The 13,748-nt window shown below is 36.6% G+C and overlaps 1 pseudogene across 1 annotated transcript; it reads left to right on the top strand.

The window, feature by feature from the left end:
- The first annotated feature begins 5,058 nt into the window (after positions 1-5,058).
- LOC119576208 lies at positions 5,059-10,802 on the top strand (annotated as a pseudogene). Its single transcript, XR_005229029.1, has 9 exons — positions 5,059-5,138; positions 5,269-5,345; positions 5,906-6,047; positions 6,316-6,514; positions 7,794-7,913; positions 8,136-8,225; positions 8,535-8,622; positions 9,115-9,330; positions 9,580-10,802. The product of XR_005229029.1 is annotated as a protein arginine N-methyltransferase 1-like (transcript).
- The last annotated feature ends 2,946 nt before the right edge of the window (positions 10,803-13,748 follow it).

Raw genomic sequence — 13,748 nt, 5'->3', positions numbered from 1 at the left:
TTTTCAAAAAATTAGGACGGAAAGGTTTTTTACCCAAATTTTTATTATTTTTTTGTGTTTGTTTATTTCTTTGTCAGATGAAGTTTGGCTCGGTTTCAAAAAAATCTTTTTAACGTTTCATAGTCACATTCTTTGATTTCTCCATGTTTCTAGTGACATCCAGTGCCATCCATTATCCCCTCCATTCAACCCCTGGTTCCCCTTGCATCCCCCAAGGTCGTTGGGTAAAGGAAAGATATAAAAGGTCTCATTTTGGAACATCGTCTCTGGAGGGAATATAGCTCTTAGTAACAATTACCAATTTTTTTTATTATATTTTTCCCCACTTCCCAACGATCTCGGGGTGTGTGGGGAACCAGGTGTTAAAGGGGGGAGAGGATAATGCCTGGCACTGGATGTCAATGGGAAAACCCGCGGAAATTGAAGCTCCTTCGTGCAGATTCATAAGAAAATGTTTAAGTACAAATTGACGAATTTGAAGTTAGTTTCAAAATCAGGCTTACTCTTATCAAATGAGGTGTTCTTAAAAAGTAATTTTTTGAAATTGCTCTAACTTTTCCATTGCTAATTTTCTGATTTGTCGTACTGAAAAGAATACATTTGATTGTCCATGCGACAGTCATTGTCACATGTAGGACATTTAAACTGATAATAGTGTTGTGCGCCTGGTAATGATCAAGCAAGAGGTTGCCCGGGCTGCTGTAATTTTGCCAAAATTGCCTGATCCTGCCATAAATATAATTTATCAATGATCTATGATGATAAAAGTGGCACAAGACAAATAAATTATATTTGAATATAAAATCAAATGTACCCATGTCACTCTGATCACAAAAGTTGGATGCTCCAGCCATAGCAAAAGCTTAAAGGAAAGTGAGCAAGTGATTGAGAGTGTTTTTGGATATGGGAGGTATTAAGGGAAACAAACAGTATTGTTGTTAAATGGTTAAGAAAGGATAATGGAAATGATAAGGGAAATTGAAATAAAAATACATACACATTTGTTTAAAACAACAAAATAAATAGATATCCAAAAAAAAAAAAAGACGAAACATAAGGAATATGAAAAAATAGTAATAAATCAGAAATTGGAAATGATTTCCTGCTTTGTCAGCAGAAAATGCGATCAGTATAGAGAACGGACTTATAGAAAAAGTATAAAATGGAGGGATAGAAAACAAGACATTAAAAAACATTAAGAGGCTGTTTTCGTCATTTTCTGTAAATGTGAGGCTGCTGCAAATGTACCTTTATTGTTTCTTACTCTATTTTTATGCTCTGTAAGATGGTACTGTCCATATCCCTCTATCTCCATTTGTCACTCTCAGTAATATTAACCATTTCTTGTATTAATGAGAGCAATTTTTAGTCCTATACAAGAATGGCATTTTCAGTTTGCACTAGCTTAGTACATCCGTACAATAAAGATTAACCAATCCTTACTTATGACTGGATATTTTATTTAAGGGGAGGTAGTATACATGTTAATATTCCAGGAATTATACTTTTCTGATGGCTTGACAAGTGTATATCATTTTATTTGATTGTTTAACGGGATGGAGAAGGTTGAAAGAGTTCTGTCAGTATCATTTAAATCAGATATTATTGCTCTGGCGCGTCACCACACATACAGGTGTACCCTGCAGACCAAGTAGTTGATAATCGCGTCACACGTGAGCTGTCTGTAATGGGTTAAAAATTTACAGGCCAACAACTTTGGAAAAACTCTACTGGCATTCAAACAATGTTTCAGTAAAATATACAGCAAAATGCTACCGAAAGACCCTTGCATGTCCCTAGCCAGGGCAGAACCCCTGGACCCCAGTGGTAGTATATGTTCCTAGTAGGGTGCTCTGCTGACAGAAACATCATAACCCAACATCCAACCAAACCTAACACAGTGATGTATATTCCTAGTCAGGGGGATCTGCCCCCTGGACCCCCATTATAGTATATGCACCTATCCAGGGGACTATACCTCTGTGGTAATGTAATTGCCTAGCCAGTGTTTCATTTAGACAATATGCTCTATCTTAATAATTTGTCTGGTGAAAACCGCATGGCTTTTTACAGTGAGATCACCAATCTTTAAGATTACATCAATATACTGATTGTCATGCACAAAAATTGTACCTACTCTCTGGGCCCCCCCCCCCCCATTTTCTATATTAATATTAATATTAGTATTAATATTATTAGTATTAATATTATTAGTATTAATATTAATAGATGTTAATATTAATATTAGATAATATTATTAGATAATGTTAATGTTAGGTGATGCTAATGTTAGGTGATGCTAATGTTAGGTGATACTAATGTAGGTGATACTAATGTTAGGTGATACTAATGTTAGGTGGATACTAATGTTAGGTGATATTGATATTGATAATAATAATAATAATGATAGCAATAATGATATTGACAATAATAATATTGACAATAATATATTGGACAATAATAATAATAATATTGATATAATCATAATATTGATGATAATCATAATATTGATGATAATCATAAAGTTAGAGATGATGATAATATTGATGATAATCATAATATTCATAATCATAATATTCATAATATTGGTTTTATTATGATAATAATATTAGTAGTATTAATATTACTAATATTATAATTATAATTAGATATGATGATGATGATGATGATGATGATGATGATGATGATGATGATGATGATGATGATGATGATGATGATGATGATGATGATGATGATGATGATGATGATGATGATGATGATGATGATGATGATGATGATGATGATGATGATGATGAATAATTATGATAATAGTAATTATCATCATTATGATGATGATTTTTATTTATTGTCATTATTGTTGTTATTGTTACATATTATTATTATTTGTTTTATTTATTTCTTAATTTATCTAATGATTTTTCTCAATGATGATGATTGATAATAGTCGATGATGATGATAATTAATAGTAGTTATTAATTGTTGATAACAAAATAATATGGTAATTTATAGCAATTAATAAGTAATAATTTTAAGAATAATAACTGTTGACGATAGTAATATGTAATACTAATAATAACTAATGATGATAATGTAAAGATAATGATGTTTATAATAATAGTGATAATGATGTTTATATTAATAATAATTAAAATGATGATGATAGTAATAGCAGTAATAATTGTATACTAATGATAATAGTAATAACCATAATAGTAATAATAGTTGTAATGATAGTAATAATAATAATATGTTGTTAAGGTTTCATACGTTCTTGTACATGTTGTTAATATTGTTTTTATTTTGTTAATAATATTATTTTTGTTGTTATACAAACTTGCTCTATAGTACATAGTCACCTATGAGTGAATTACTAGGCCTACCTGTTCTTACCTGTTTACTTGTTGCTAAAATTTACTTTAGTTTTGCTGTATGATAGTTCTACTTCAACCAGCTTACTTTTGTATTAAATAATTATGAAATACTATCATTTAGCATATCTTTAATTTCCAAATGTTTTTTATTTGTGATGCAAGTTCTCTAGAGAAGTTTTTCTTTATATTTTATTTCCATTTAATGTTTACCTAGAAAGTGACAGCTGGAGAAAACAATACTGATGGATTCATATAGCTAGTAGTATTGTCATTAATGGTATTATCTTTAACATTATTATTATTATACTATTGTTGTTGGTGTTGTTGGTGGTGTTGGTGTCCTTGCATTAGTTATTCTTATTGTCAGCTGCAGAAGAAATAGATAAAATTCTATCGGTGTATAATATTAGAGCCTATTAAATACTCCCAAGAGTGCAAATTAGATACTAAGCAGTTCAGACAGTTGCATAACGATCTCGGGTCCAAGGGGGGGAAACTCCCGGGCTAGGAGTACCTGGTTAGAATGTTTTGTATTAATACCATGGGGGGTCTAGGGGACCATAGCGCATTAGTGCGGGAGTATATGGTTGTGATTGTGCAAGTCCCATGGGTTCCTGGAGGTAGAACTTCCTGGCCAGGGAGTATACATTTGCGTATTGTGTTATTACCATGGGCGTCTAGATAAAAGAACCTAATATGTGGATATGTACAGATTGTATAAGGACCATGGGGGTCTAGGGAGAAGTCTAATGGCTAAGGAGTATATGGTTGGAATGGGTTTCACTAGGAAGTTAGTTATGTGGTATACTATACCAAAGATTTAAATTAAATATGGCGTGAAGTCCTTCACAATTTTTTGAAAAATGCTTCAGTGTGTTTCATTGATGACAGGCATGTCATTAGAGTTTCACTTGCTAAGCTTTGTAGACCATCAAGGTCAGTTAGAATCCTGCTTAGCTCGGTAAGTTTTACTTTAAAATTGTCACAAAATGGATATATGAGGAGCAATAAATGGAAAGTAGTAGCACAGACGTTAAGGTAAAATAAGTAAATGAATATATATGTAAAACTGTATGCTCATCTAAAGCAAAAAATCTTGAAGCTTTAATTGTTTAAAGCCTAGTACAGTTATATGTGCAAGACACATGCTGTCTACCAACATTTGGTCAATCGTTATGGTATGGATGCACTAAGGTAGGGTAAATTTGAGATAATATTCGTGTTGAGGACAGAGTTTTATTCGTTGGTGCAAGAAATAATCTGGAGACACCACAAATAAGGTCCCCTAAGTTTCAGCTTCTCCTCAGTATGTATGGCAAGATAAAGACAATTTGTCTGGGAGTGTTGTGTGCAGACCCCCCATTAACCTTCCCTCATGAACATGCCCAGTCACAGGAATTTTAGATTGCTGTGACAGGGCATGTTATGGCAAGTGTCCACATATGAAAAATTATCCACATTGTATGATAATACACTAAACTTTACTTGAACTGTTAAAACTGCAGTAACTTATTTTTTTTTATAATGACATTAGATTTGTTGCTATTGTATGTACATGAGTGTATGTATATACATGTATAGTAGGATTACTGGTTCTGTAACTTAGCAGGAAGGTAATATCATTTGTTTCTCATTCAGATTGTAGCAGGAGATATCATCAAAGTGGAAAATAAGACTGAAAAGGAGAAGGTTGAAAAAATGCCCATTGATGAATGACATCAAAGGACTACTATTTTGACTCGTATGCTCACTTTGGCATCCATGAAGTAAGTTAACTAAAGTGTAATGCTCCTCTAGAAGTGTTTGTTTGCATATAATTGTATTTGTCATGTTGATCATACCAGTGCTCCATTTGTTCTGATAAATCTGGATCTCATAAGAATAATTTTTTGACAGGAAATGTTGAAGGATGAAGTTCGAACGCTACTTACCGAAATGCAATGTACCACAACAGACATTTGTTTAAAGGCAAGGTAAGTTATGGGTTGAATATATATATTGAATTTTGATATTCTGTTATTGAAGTCAGATCCTTGTTCAAGGTTGCCATCTTTTCAATGTTCACTTTTTTGAGCTGGTGATTCAGGCTGATTGCTCTTATTTTTAGTATTTAGTATATTCCATTTAGATATTTTGGCCTATTTGTTTTGTAAATGGCAGGCCATATTTTATTTTAGGCAAAATATATTCTTTACTCTCCTTCATGACACCATAGCAAGTAATTTATCAATTGTCTCATATCTTGAACAAGTATTTTAAGGATGACAATATATTTAGTAGAAGCAACTGAAGTACATTGCAAATTTAGAGTATTATTCTCAGCTCTGGCCCATTACCTTTCTCATAGTCATGTGATGTTCTAGCATTTTTGACCATATATTTTTCCTTGTACGTAATGGTTTATGAAATCTGTAACTTGTACCATTGTGCTACAGTGGAATAGGCATATTTAATTTAATTTTTTTAATGGTGCATAGTCAGTTCAGTAATCTTTTCTGTTGTATATGTATGTTAAATAAAAACATTATTTCAGACTGTTCTTGATGTTGGATGCGGTACAGGCATTCTGTCCATGTTTGCTGCGAAGGCTGGTGCTGCCAAAGTTTATGGGATTGAAATGTCAAATATTGTAGAACATGCTAAGAAAATTGTAACTGCTAATAATCTTGATAATGGTGAGTTCAGTTTTTGCAAAGTGCAAATATGTCTGTTCTGCAAATGTAAACAAATTTGCCTATATGTCTGTATCTGTATCTATCTTGTCTATTTTTCTATCACTATCTGTATATATTTAACTACCTATCTATATCTATATATAATATAATATATATATATATAATATTATATATATATATATATATATATATATATATATATATATATATATATATATATATATAATTATATTGTGCTATCTTTATTTAATATTTGTTTTGTTTACAGTCGTGGAAATAATTCAGGGCAAGTAGAAGAAGTAACTTTGCCAGTAGAGAAAGTGGATATAATCATCAGTGAGTGGATGGGCTACTGCCTCTTTTATGAGTCAATGTTAGACACAGTCCTCTATGCTCGTGATAAGTGGCTGGCCACAGACGGAATGCTCTTCCCTGATCGGGCAACTCTTTTTGTTTCTGCAATTGAGGTTAGTGTTTTTCTTTTTCTTTCTTCATTATAAAATAGTGTAGTTCTGCCTCTCCTCTCTCCTCATTTTTGCTTATTCTCTCTCCCTCTGTTTTCTCCGTATTAACCTACACACGTTGGGCCCCTCAAGTATAACACTCCTTCATTTCTGGGTGGTATCTATAGTAGCTAGTGCCCACTGCAGGGACGTGTGTGAACTACACACAGCTGGGCAGCCCACTCTGAGTATAAACTCTGACTTTATGCTCCTTGTTTACCAATGGAAGGATATTGAAGATTATGCTCTAGGAAGATACACAGGAAGTTTAGTGTGCTTGTAAAGTTAAACTGCAAACTCAACACAAGAAAGTCGAAACTTAAATGCCAAATTGTCTAAAAACCACCACCTACTTTGCTAAACCACCACCTACTTCAAACACCAATGGCACAGCCACTTTTTGTCGTTGAGTCTCTGCTGCAGAGCCTGCCTCTCAGCATAGGTGGGTGTGTCACTGTACAGTTCTTGCTCTGCCGGACCTGAAATACCCAAGGAGAGACCAGGAGAGGTCAACTAAAAGGCCTCTCTCAAAGGATGACGGACTGCTTAGGTGTTTGATTACTGCCAGGTTAAAGTGGAAGAAATTCTTACTGTACTACACCTTGGACCTGCAAAAGGGTAGTGCAATGACTTGTAATTCACAACATGACACCCTTCATGCTGACTGTTATCAGTTATCAACATCATCATCTCCCCATCCATTGCAACAGTATGGACTGTCAAGTGTTTGTGGTCCTTCCTCTGCAAGACCAGCATATCTGGTTGCTGAAGTAGTCCATATTGCCCATCCTCCTTGCAGTGTGGTCTTTGGGCTTGAACTTTCTGTTCAGTCTGGCTGATGATGTCCCCCTCAGGCTTGTAGTTTGAGAGAAGTCAGAAAGGGCATCCAAGACTGATCAGAGCTTACACATCCTGTTGGCTGGGTGTAGAGCTACATTCTCCACATTGATAAAATGGAGACAAGTAATGAGCTTGGTTGAACCTATTCCTCAGCATGACCACAGCCATGGTATCACACTGCAACAAGTGATGGCCCAGTAGATGTCCTGGTCCTTCCACTGTACCCCATCACAGTGTGAAGTCCAAGCCATCATTGTTGGGTTTATGCTAACCTCCTATTCCTAATCTTCCTCCTCTTAGATATAATGTAGCAAAACTATATAGATTCATTGCCATTTTTACTTTGTATTTATTTGTTTATTTATTTATTTTTTTAATTAACTAATATGCCACATATTTACAGGACCGTCAGTACAAGGATGACAAAATCAACTGGTGGGATAGTGTATATGGGTTTGACATGTCTTGCATCCGTGAAGTAGCCATGACAGAACCCCTGGTGGATGTAGTGGAAGCAAAGCAGGTTAGTAAAAAGAAAGGAAGGAATTTCAGAGGAAAATATCAATTTATTTTCATAGATATCAGCAGTTTTTGTAATTATTTTTCACAGTTGTAAGTGGCATTTACTTTAGTTAGTGTATATATTTTTGTTCAAGATATTTACAGGATTGGTTTGCATTTTCAGCATTCCAATTAGTGGTTCAGATTACAGAAACCTTACAACTTTTTCATTTCTTTCAACCAGGTTGTGACAAATTCTTGTCTAGTTAAAGAAGTTGATCTTTACACAGTGAAGAAGGAAGACTTAGCATTCAGCTCACCATTTCATCTACAGGTAAGAACTTTGTAATTTAACCCTTAGATGATGGTATTAGAAATCTCTTGGTTTCACTGACTGGTGATTTCTGGCAACCATCCTGCCATTTGGAGTAATAGTCCGCTACGTGTAGCGGAACTTCCTGCTCTAGTGTGTTGCCATGCATATAGCCGTATCTGACAGATCAAGCAGGTTATGACAGCTGTACACATGGCCTGGCAGTAATGGGTTAAATATAAAGTATAACTGAATTAACTGAAATAAAACCTCAGAATCTGAAATTTTTACCCATAAAGTACTTTCATACAAATTATTTTTCTTTATCAGGTCCGAAGGAATGATTATGTACATGCTCTTATCGCTTATTTCAATATTGAATTTACAAAGTGTCATAAGAGGACTGGTTTCTCTACAGGTATGTGTTACTAATTTCTTTTTGTTCTCTCCCACTTTGCTCCATTGGTCTTCCCCATATAATCTATCTCTCCAACCTCTTTTCATTTTTTCACATTCTTAAGAGTTTCTGCTTGTTTGAAATGATCTGTAAATAAAAGATGTGTGTTCCTCAAGGTATATGAGTAATTTATTATGGCCTATACATAAATCAACTTGAAGTGTTATAGAAAATCCATTTCCCTTCACTTAATGACATATGAGACATGAAGTGTATATCAGACATAATGGCTATTTGAGGATGTCTTGTCTGGTTGTGCATAATTTAGATAACCCACAAAAGACCATTTGTATAGTTTCATCAGGTATTTATTTACAGTTGATATGATGTGACTTGTAAATGTACAGGTATCTTCCGTCCCAATTATATATATATTTGATTTCCCCCATTATATTTATTTAGGTACATAATAGTGTCTGTAAACTGTCTAAATAACAATTATATTGGTTTCAGCTCCAGAGCACGATACACACACTGGAAGCAAACTGTTTTCTACTTTGATGATTACCTGACAGTGAAACATGGAGAAGAGATTTTTGGAACCTTTACCATGAAACCAAATGAGCGTAACAATCGTGACTTAGATTTCCAAGTAGAAATGGAATTCCATGGAGAACTGTCAGAATGCAGGGAATCTCACAAATACAAGATGCGTTAAAAGCAGTGCTGGTAGGTCCAAGTTGCTTCATCTGCTTTCCTCTGAAAATTTACATGTGTTTGTATAAGCATACATACTTGTATGTAGAAATTTAGATTTTCTTGGACCTGTTCAGATTTTTTGGATTAATTTGTGGTTTTTGTTAGTGAAAATGTTCATTAAAAGATAAGATTGTCTTATTCATGTATGTTTCTCAAAACACCATGAGTAAAGCTTTGCTTAGAATATATTTTTTATTTGGTTGTATGATTTTGTTTCAGGTTTATACTGTGATCACTTGTCAGTCCACTGTAGGTGATCAGCTTCTTTTGAAATTAAGGATCTATTTCATAAAGACTTTATAATGCAAGTGAAGGAAATGTCTCAAGTCAGCATATGGTGTTACTATTATTGACAGGAAAATCAAACACTTCATGAAGCGCCAACTACTGAAGATAACTTGAAAATGGATGAGCATTAGACTCCGCCTCTCTTCCAGGAACTTGAAAAGAATCCTGGTGGGTGAGCATAATCATCTGCTTCTCCAGTGCTAGAGGATTGAGCAAAGACTCCTGACCTCTCCTTATTTACGTATGTGGCTTTAGCCAGTGTTCTGATGTGGCATATCACATCTGAGTGGTGCAAGTCGACAGTAAATGAAAAAGTGAAGTGAAAGTGGAAAAAATTCTTTTACGTATATGTCAGTGAATCATCTTTTTGCAGAAGAGTTGGGCAGAAGTCATAAGTGGACTCTGTAGTAAATTATTAATTACAGTGTATCAAAAATGTGCTATTCTATCTTGTTTATCAGTATACATAGGTTTGATTTTTATGATTCTGTGTAAATATCTAATGTTTACATGAGTAATTGTACTTATTTGTGGCAGTTCCAAACCAAATAAAATTGTCATCTGATTATATAAAAAATCATGCAGCTAGGAATGTTTTGAAGGCTTGTATAAGACACAGGAAGCCCATTGTGAGGGCCCATGTCATTCCAGGGTGTAGCTTAAGTGAGCTGTATGATAAAATATTTTCAGATGGCAGTTCATTAGTTTTTTGTTTGAAGAATATTTTATCTATATTTTCTCCCAAATTAATCATACTTTTTTCACTGAAGCTTTTGTAAAGAAAATCTTAAATTACTTGAAAGGTAAAAAGTGATTTTTTAAAAAACTCCAATTGCTTGTCATACAGAAGACCATAGGGTTTTCCTATTTAGTCTCTTACATGGATCAACACTGACACAAAGTCCAACACACACAAATCACACAATTTGGTTGTCACAAGATTCCAATACCTGCATTTAGTTGAGGAATGTTTGTGCCTCATTACATGCTTTAGAACAAAATATCAGTTGTATCAGTCATTTAGTATTTTAATCGACGAGTCAGATTTACAATCTATCTTATTGGTCTCAATATTAATGATAGCACAAATGATATAACATTATAAAGTGAAATCTCTACATAGACATTTATTATAAAGGATCATTACTGACAAACTGAAGTTTTATTATAATCCCTTGACTTTTTTCTTCAACCAGTATTTTACTTAGATGTATTTTATAGTAAATGAAGTTTAGTAAATTAAAAGTATGATGATAAAACTGAAATTGCAGCTATTTGTTCAGATTGCTGTTTAAACTTGTAAATTCAAAGTTTCCCTATTTCAGTTGAAAGTTACTTGATAGTATGTTCTCAATAATATTTTAGTTGCTTAAACATTTATTTTTCCTTTTATCACAATGGCTATACAAGTAGTTTATTGCTGCTTTCAATTTTTTTGGTTGACCACCCCTTATAACTTATAAAAATTAGTATTTTCTGTTGAAGATTGAAATTTTTGTTGAAAATGAGGAAAAAAGGTAATTTGCTTGAACATGTTTATCATAGTATTTTAAAGCATTGTGTAACTTTTCCCCTGATTTTGGGATCTCTCCTAATGTAAGGCCTGTCCATACAAGTGGACATGATAGATAGGCACACTGGTGGGCATGAATAGAGATGACATCAGCAGTTTCCTCTTTGTGATGTCACATTTACAGTGCCTGTCGATGTGTGTGCGGATCATGGCCTTTAGGCCTAACCCTTGGTTTAACCTGTTTTTGCAGTCTCCCCCCCCCCCCCCCTCCAATCCCATGCCCATTGTTGCTGGGTGGGGCGCTTAGAAGACAGACGGACTGAATACTGGGGATCACCCCTACCTTGGGCCTCAGCACTCAACTCTTAACTAATTTTGCATGGTCGTCTTCCTTCCTTTTTTCATTTTCTTTTTTCAAACCCCTTCAACAATCCATTTCCTAAGGCGTGATAGCCGCATTGAGTGGATGAAAGGCTGACTTTAAGCCAGTCATGAATGGCCTGGGGGAGCCTTGGGTATGGTATGGGTATAGTTGTCTATCCCTTGCCTCTCCCCCCCAATCCCTTGCCCATTGTTTTCGTGGGGGGGCTTAGGAGGCGGAGACTGGGACCCAATGATAGGGAACTCCCCAACCTTGGGACTCAGCCCTCGACTCAACTAATTTTGCATGGTCTTTATTTTCCTTCCCACTTTTCGTTACTGTCCCTTCACCAAACCCTTCTGCTATCCACCTCCTAAGGTGTAAGAGCCGTGCTGAAAGGATGAAAGGCTGACTTTGTGCCAGTCCTGAACGGCCTGAGGGAGCCATGGGCACGGTATTCCCCTGATTTAGTCATCTAGCCCTTACCCCTCAAGGGGACCCTGAGGGGTGGACTGTTTTTATCCCCAACATAATCCAGGCTTACCATGGCCAGTAATGAAAACTTATCCCCACTATTAGGGGCAATGAGGCTTGCCCCTTTATCAAATAGCCCCAACGATGTAAACCCGCCAGATTCCCTGACCCCAGGCTCTCCTTTGACCACGGCTCCGAACACTGCAATAACTACCCCCTCATCAATAACCTACTAGTACAGAATCAACAATCAACCCTTTAAGGAACATTTCCACTCTCCCAGCAATCTCAACTTCAACACCTCTACCCCCACAACCTCCAACATCAACCACCCCATCCTCCCTTATTAATACCTTACAGCCTTATTGCCCACCTCCCCATAACACTACTCCCTTAACAACTACTCCATCTTCGTCACGCCCCCGCCCTTCTACTACCCCTATCTCTACAACAATTTTGAATACCCTCTTCAGCGCAGCCAAATGGGACCGATTTTTCGTGATCCCTCCCACAGCTCCCTACTCTGACAACACCCTTCTCTTCCAACAATGTCTCCAAAAACAAGTAGGTAAAGTCTCTTTCCGTAGCCGACCCGACCGCTCCCGTCTTGTCACAGTAACATCCAAAAACCAAGCTCTAGCATTAACAAAACTAACAGACCTATATGGTAACCCCATCCTTGCAGAACCTCATCCAACCCTCAATACTTGCACCGGAACAGTTTCAATCTCCCAATCTATGACAAAGATTGGTCAGATTATGGAGATCTACTTGCCTGTCTCACAGACTATGATGCAACATCAGTACAATGCTACTCCATTCCCCCCAGAGGTCATCGAAAGAAACCCACTAACATAGCCAAAATTACCTTCCGTAGGCATGACCTTCCCTTTAACGTCTACATAGGAGGAGAATCCCTCCCTGTTCGTCCATACCAACCCCCTCCACGTGAGTGCCAAAATTATTGGCGTCTAGGACACCCAGCCAAACATTGCCGTTCCACAGCCAGATGCCCACTATGTGCCCAATCTGGCCATACCCGACCTAACTGCCCTGCACAATCACGCACATGTGCCAACTGTGGCGGCCCCCATAATGTATTTTATAGGGGTTGTCCCACCTATAAATTTGAGTCTGAGGTAGCAACTCTCAGATTCAAACTTGGACTCACACTACGTGAAGCCAGACAAGAAGCACGTCGACGTGGTTTCTCTCTTACTCCTTACTCCAGTAATACTGCTCATTCTACCAATTCTCCTAAACCCACCCCCCCTACATCTAATCCCCCCTCTTCTACCTCCTACCTTCCGCAGTCAAACTCTTTTGCCATCCTAAATCCAGACACTCCAATCTCTACTACAGATACTTCAATCACCACTACAATCCCAACACCTTCCCCTCTCCCTCCTCGCACTACCCGTAACAGACAGAACAAACGTTCCACCCCCTCTTCCCCTACCACACAATCACCTCCACCTTCCTTTGCTCCTATGCTTGAGACACCAGTCCTCTCTTCCCCCAGTCCTCTCTTCCAACCAGTCCTCTCTTCCAACCACACATCCTACTGCCGTGCCCACGTTTTGAAACAACTCGTACCTCTGCTTTCCCCCACCTATCCCCCCTTCACCCCCCCCAATCCCTTGCCCATTGTTGTCGTGGGGGGGCTTAGGAGGCGGAGACTGGGACCCAATGATGGGGAACTCCCCAACCTTGGGACTCAGCCCTCGACTCAACTAATTTTTGCATGGTCTT

Source organism: Penaeus monodon, chromosome 8 (genome assembly GCF_015228065.2).
Source record: "Penaeus monodon isolate SGIC_2016 chromosome 8, NSTDA_Pmon_1, whole genome shotgun sequence".
NCBI lineage: Eukaryota > Metazoa > Arthropoda > Malacostraca > Decapoda > Penaeidae > Penaeus > Penaeus monodon.
This window is presented reverse-complemented; position numbering and strand designations above follow the sequence as displayed.